Source organism: Cupressus sempervirens, chromosome 9 (assembly GCF_028749045.1).
Source record: "Cupressus sempervirens isolate cs-2001-9-10 chromosome 9, ASM2874904v1, whole genome shotgun sequence".
Lineage (NCBI taxonomy): Eukaryota > Viridiplantae > Streptophyta > Pinopsida > Cupressales > Cupressaceae > Cupressus > Cupressus sempervirens.
In genome coordinates this window covers 311,283,714-311,290,620 of record NC_143126.1, presented here as the reverse complement: position 1 = coordinate 311,290,620, position 6,907 = coordinate 311,283,714, and positions in this window count along the sequence as shown.

Below are 6,907 nucleotides of genomic sequence, written 5' to 3'. Positions count from 1 at the left end.
ATTTTTGTAGGTAATTTTTTAGTTGTTGAAAAATGTTGAAAATTAGGGGTCTAGTTCCTACCACAAAACTATATGGAAATAAAATTATTTCCCTTTGATCTCATACTATGTTGTAGATAACCTATATAGCTAGAACAATCAAAAATAAAAATTGGCTTTAAACCTATATTTTCTCTTTTATAATGATTCAAATTTCAACTCACCTAAAATCGACAGTTTTCATCTCCCACCACATTTTTCAAAACAAATCTATTATAATTAAAAGAAAAATTATACATTCTAGAAGAGGACTCTCTCCTCTAGAACATAATATAATTTTAAAATTATTTTGATATGATTTAATATTTCTTTCTTTCTCAAAATCAACATCTTTTCGAGTGTTAAAATAAGTGCTTGTAAAATTTTTTAACTACAACATACTATATCTAATTAAAACACTATAAATTCTATATGAGAATATTCTTGACTTTGAGATCTAAAAATTGGTGTTTATAAGTTAATAAAAAAATATCATAAAAAATAGTAAGAGTTATTGAAATGCCATTTTTCTAAAATAATTTTTATTTCTTTAGTAATTGGATACACACTAGTATAAAACATGCATTTAATGGACATTTCCAATTGGAAAAGTGTGAGACCATATATAACTTAGCTATAATAAATTTATCTAGATCATATGTTTGAACAAAATTTATTTTTAGATAGAAACACTCAAATTTAGTCATTTTGATAAGTCGGCCTAAAAGGTGACACAACTTTGTACTTTTACCCCGCCATCGCACCTCCAAAAAAATGACTCTAGATTTCACCTCAGATGTTTGATCTTGATTAAACAAAACTTGATTTGGAGGTTTTTTGACCTTCTGAATGTGATTACAATATCTGATTTGCACCAGCAAGCTCCAATTTTGACCTACAAAAAAAATCTCTCTAATGATTATGCAATGAAACTCCAATGGCTCTAATACCAGGTAAGAATTTTCCTAAGGCCATAATTCAATACCAAGATCAAGAAGCTCAGTAGATAGCACAAGGACCAAATGAGAATGGATATCAAATGATAGATGAATACACATTAGACGTGCCTATATATAAAGGCAACTGGAATGATTAGGAGTCAACAAAGAGATAAGAATCACAACTCAACACATGTCCACCAAAGGTGGATTATCCTCCATTGAGCACAGGACTTTGTGCGATGATGAGATGATAAGTTTACATAGTTGTATCTCATAAAGAGATGTTGTAGACATCATATGCTCAAATAAGTTGCTAACTCCTGTATACAAGACAACTCATATGTCTATACATATTCCTAAGTGTCTACATGACAACTAATATAAAAATGCATTATCCTGAGTAAACTTAAGTAAAGTGTAATTATAATTAATTATTTACACTAATAGAAACTTATTGTAATTTATTGATCTAAATAAATATTAGTAGCATTACGACATATAGATGATTATTTTACAATCGTAAAAGTAGAAGAATGAGACAAAATAGAGAACACAGATATATGTGGGAAAACCTTTCCAGGTAAAAAATCCCACCCTCCAAAGCATCAAGCTAATGTATTATTCAACAACAAGTTACAATACATTTTCAGCCTTCATATTGAGATTTACATCTTGTTCCATTCTAGAGAAAATTGGATAATAGCATAATCATGTGCAAATAACTTCTCATCTCTCTCTCTCTCTCTCTCTCTCAATTCTCTACAACAATGTTTTGTACTTATAGAGTTTTCATACAAGAGGAAACAGTTTCTAAAGCGTCTACATTCAACGCATCTACAAATTATTTTAGAAATGTCCTTATGCAAAACCCTTGCATAAAACAAAACATAAGAGAATAAATCACCAAAAAATAGAAGCTTTCAATTTTTCTATTCCAAGTGTTTTCTTGTGGAAGAATCCAGCTTCATTTAGCAACTTTCCAAGAAAGCACAAATAAAACAATAAATCATGGTAAGGCCGAGTTACCTTATCCTAACAATCTCCCACTTGACAAAGACCTTACAAGATTCAAACTAATGAAACTATATCATCACAACCATCCATGAAACAACATAAATCATAACATATGCTCTCATGCTCCAACTAGACATCTGTCCAAATAACACAAGCATAAGATCCATGTGATAACAAAGGCTACACAATAGTGTCACTACTCCACTACACTCATGGCTACATAGAAGCATCAAAAACATAAACTTCTTAGCTCAACAAAACTGTGAAGTCATCCTCTAAAAAATAAGATAAAACATTAGCTAGAACAACAACCAAGCTAATTGGTCCAATCCAACTGATAAACCCATGAGATTGAAAATAAAATCCATAGTAAATGCTAACCCATCCAATCACCCATACCTCAAAGGTATCCAACACTAGAAAACTCATGCCAACAACATAATCGACCCATAAACTGCAACCTCAAGCTCTTTGTGCAAATCAGTCAATGAAGACCAAACACATAGAAGAACTCCCATTGCATGGGTAATGTTGAGTCTGAAAAATCAAAAGCATACTAAGCTTACTAATAAAAATGCAAAGAAAGTGCAATCATGTAGTACCAAGGACCTTCCACAAAAACATGCAAATCCTATAGCAAAAACACTGCAAGAAACATCTCTCTCATCTAGTCTCCACAACTTTCTTGAGTTCTCCACATTCAAGAAAAGAAAAGAGATAAATGAACCACCTTGTCATCACAAAAAATAATGAAGTACAAGTGATAACAAATGACAAAAAATGAGTGACCACCATAGCTCCAACAGATCTCAAAAATGATGTTATGTGAACCAAAACATCCAAGAAGATAACCAAGACCAAAGATAGAAACCACAAATCATAAGCATGTAGCATGTCCTTCTATAAACACTTCTAAAAGTCAACTATGTCAAGTATGATCTCCTTCACAACCTCAAGAAAAAAGCCACAACAACATCCAAAATTATTCAACCTCAAGAGATCAAACATAACATGATATCATGAATCTACATGGATGTAAGCCTCTCGAAGAAGATCAAACAACTCCATTCCATTTTAGGAAATCAGCCCACTACCATCTCCTATTTGTTAAAATTTTGCTAATGGAGATAATTAATCATTGTCATTTATGGTAACACATGATGTACATGCTTATAGGAAACCTCATAAATAAAGATGTTTAGCTTTTGGTACTTAGAAAATTGTTTAAGTATGAATTTGGTATACAACAGTGCATTATTTTGTTTGTAACTTGTTACTGATGTCATATTATGACTAGAGAAGCTAGATGGAGATAACATACATGTTGATGATGATGTGTACAACCTCAGAAGTTAGTATAAATTTTACAAAAACAAAATATTTTTTTTTTGGTAGTAAAACAAGACAATAGAATTAAAGGAAAGAGATTTTTTTTTACAAAATAATTACTTGTCCAAATAGGGCCAACATCCTAGATGTTTATTTTAAGTTGGAAAAGTGTATTGTAGTCTTAGCTAACCTAGTAGTAATTTGTGTAAAGACATGGTATTTATGCATATGCAAATGACATCTTGCAAATTCAAGTGTGCTATCTTGGAGAGATTGTGTTGAGCAATTGTATGTAAACTTTTGGGAAAGCGATATATGCAAAGTTTTTGAAGCTATTTTGTGATCCGAGATCAAACTGAGAAAGAATCTATATTCTAGAAGTTTGATTACTTGTTTGGGTAGTGAGCTCTCCTTGTAATTGGAAGTGCATATTTGGGAAGTGGGCTCATCTTGAATTTACTATACTACAAATCCTAACAAGGTTGGCACAACTCCTAAGAGGGTTGGAATATCCTAATAGGGATTCAAAGTCTCCTAACAGGGACTCTCTATACTAAATTTTTCCATTAACTCCTAACCAAGTCCATCCTCTAACAAGGAAGTTATATATCAATATATTATCTAGTGGGTATTATCCCCACTAGGGTTTTCCCTTGGCTAGTGTTTCTTTAGTTAACAAAATGTGGTGTTGTGAGTTATCTTTGTGCATGGTTACTATTACTGTTCAACATTACTTTATTACTTTGTTATGTATGGTTCATTGTAACAAATAATATCCATTTGGTGACTAAAGTTTGTAGATTACTAATTCACCCCCACCCTCTCATTAATTCCTATTTCTAACAATTGGTATTAGAGCTTAGTTACTCAAAAGAGGCTTAACAACTTGAGTAAGATCCCTATGGATATGGAACAATTGATGAAGAACCTTGAAGAGGCACTTGAACAAATTGATCTCCTTATTGAGGAAAGAGATAAGCTGAAGGATAGATATGAAGACTCTGTTGGAAATATTCAAGATATGACAAGTTACTGAGAGGGGAGGGGTGAATCAATAACTTTAAAACTTTCCTTTGTATTTACCACATATACATCTATGCTATTGCATTCATTAGTTCTAAAACATAAAATAGTCATTGCACAAGAGAACACAATATTTTGGTGACTCAGAAACCTTCTAAATAGAAAGTAAAACTGGGGTGGGGATGATACCCACAAAACTTCAATATTGCAACATAAAGTTGGCTTGTAAAGGCTTACATTGACCACTTTTGGTGATCTGCCCTATTAGGAGCACAAAGGACTGCTAGGTCCACCTTGTTAGAAGATTTACAAACATACAATGAAGTATGTACTCCGTTAGGAGATTTATATAAAGACTGTTAAGTCTACCTTGTTAGAGGATTTAGAAAATTGATTCACCTATTAAGATGAAGTAGTGGATCTACTTACAATATATTGCTGATAAGATCGTTTATGCACTTATCACCTTATGTGATGATTATAACTTTTCTGCCTCTGTATTGACCTTGTTGTATTCCTTGAATTTCTGTTGAAAATCCTTCACATATATTTTTCAAATTACTTCACATTACTTTTCTATTCCTTGATGTTTTATATCTTACAACACATTTTACATACATACCTTTCAAATTTACAAAATTGCAAGGTCAGCCAAAATACAAGTGAACAAATATATTACAAAGTCGACCCAATAGTAAACAACTCGGGTTCACTGAACTGACTCGGTGACCTTCTAATACATGGCATCATCATGCACTCAGTAGAAGTGAAGGCTTAGTCCATACTAATCACTTGATGTAGTTCTGAAATTGGTAACCATTGGCGACTCAGTAGATGTAGTGTCACTCAGTAGATACTGCACACTGAGTTTACCTTGCTTTACTCAGTAAACACTATTTTTTTTCAATGCTCAGTTTGCTCTGAATTTTCATGACACAAACTTACTGCTCAATAGACACTATGAAGCATGGTAGATACTGAGAAACTCAGTAGACACTACTAATCTTCACATTGTCTATATTTACTCGATAGCTTCAAGAATGCTCGATGTAAACTGTATAATTTTTAAGCTTACAAGGTAACCACTAGATGCTCAGTAAGCATTCAGAATTGAGTAAGTTTTGTCACTTATGAAAAATATAATATAATGCCAATAATATCCCCCTTTGGCATTAGTGACAAAAATATTTATGAATCAAAACTGTTGACTGAGATTTTGATTTTGATTTACCAAAATTGATCTTTGTAAATTTGCTATATACATATCTTACATATCTCCCCCATACATATGGCATGCATAGCTTTTATCTATACATATGTCAATTTATTTTTATTTCTCCACAATGTCTCTTTTACTCCCCTTGCTCTCTTGTTCATCTCATACTCCCCTTTTTTGACAATAATGCCAAAGAATATATATAATAAATTCAAATAGAGACACTAAAATGTGAGAGAAATTCAGAGTGTACCTTGAGAATAAGAGACAATGTCTTATCCCAATTATCTTGCAAAATTTTGAAGGTGGAGAGAGCCACTTGAACTTTTGTAGAAAGTTCAATCATATGATCTGCTATAGAAAAATTGTTGTCTTGAATCAATTTTTTTGAATAGGCAAATGTTTTTGCATTTGGTCGATGACTAGAAGGATCATATTTTTAATGTCAATCAGTGTATATCTGATCCTAGCTTCTTCTCTAAGTAACTCTGCCTTCTTTTCTGACAAAAATTTCACGTTCATGTGATGTGAAGAGCTTGAACTATGGTCAAGCTGCAACTTTTGAGCACTAGCCTTCATTTCTACATCTATCTTATTTAATTTTTCTTTAATATCCTTGGTGTACTTGGTAACATCATAGAGCTTGCCAAAAAGTAATGTTACATTTCTAAAAGATTGCTCAAGGTTGCTCAAAATTATGGTTAATTCTACCAGCTTTATTGCAATGTGCTGAGCAATGTGTTCAAGCACCTTATTGTCAAATTTCTTCTCTGCCTTTTCAATGAGCTTCTCTTGCCCAGAGGTGTCCTTATTGAACTTATTTTCAGCCTCTTCTAATTGTAACAAAAAGTGTTGAGATGGATCAACATCAACACCAATAGCTTCAGTAATTATATTTTTGGCATTCTCTATTATTGTGTATTCTTTGTCCCTCTCTTCTCTTAGCTGCTTCTATCTTGCCTTTTTCTCTAAAAGTTGACTGACCATTCTCATTTTGTTGGTTGAGGCAGTGTCCAAATCTATCTTGGGAATAATAATTTCTTTATCCAAGTCTAAATATTCATCAATTACCTTACCAGTAAGTAGAAGTTTTAGAGGAGTCTTTGGTTTTACTTCAGTGCTTACTTCCTTGGATTTAGAAACATAAACAATAGTTGATATAGATGGACTAGCAGAAAAGGCTTGAACTAGAGGAACACTGAGAGAAATACCAACTATATCCAAAATTGATGTGCTTCCCAAAAATGATGTACCAATGGGTAATGTATAGGCTGGAATATTTATAATTGAAGTACTGATGGAGATTGGTGTAGTTAGAGCTATTGTAGACAAAATTGTAGAATGGGCCGATGCACTTACTATACAT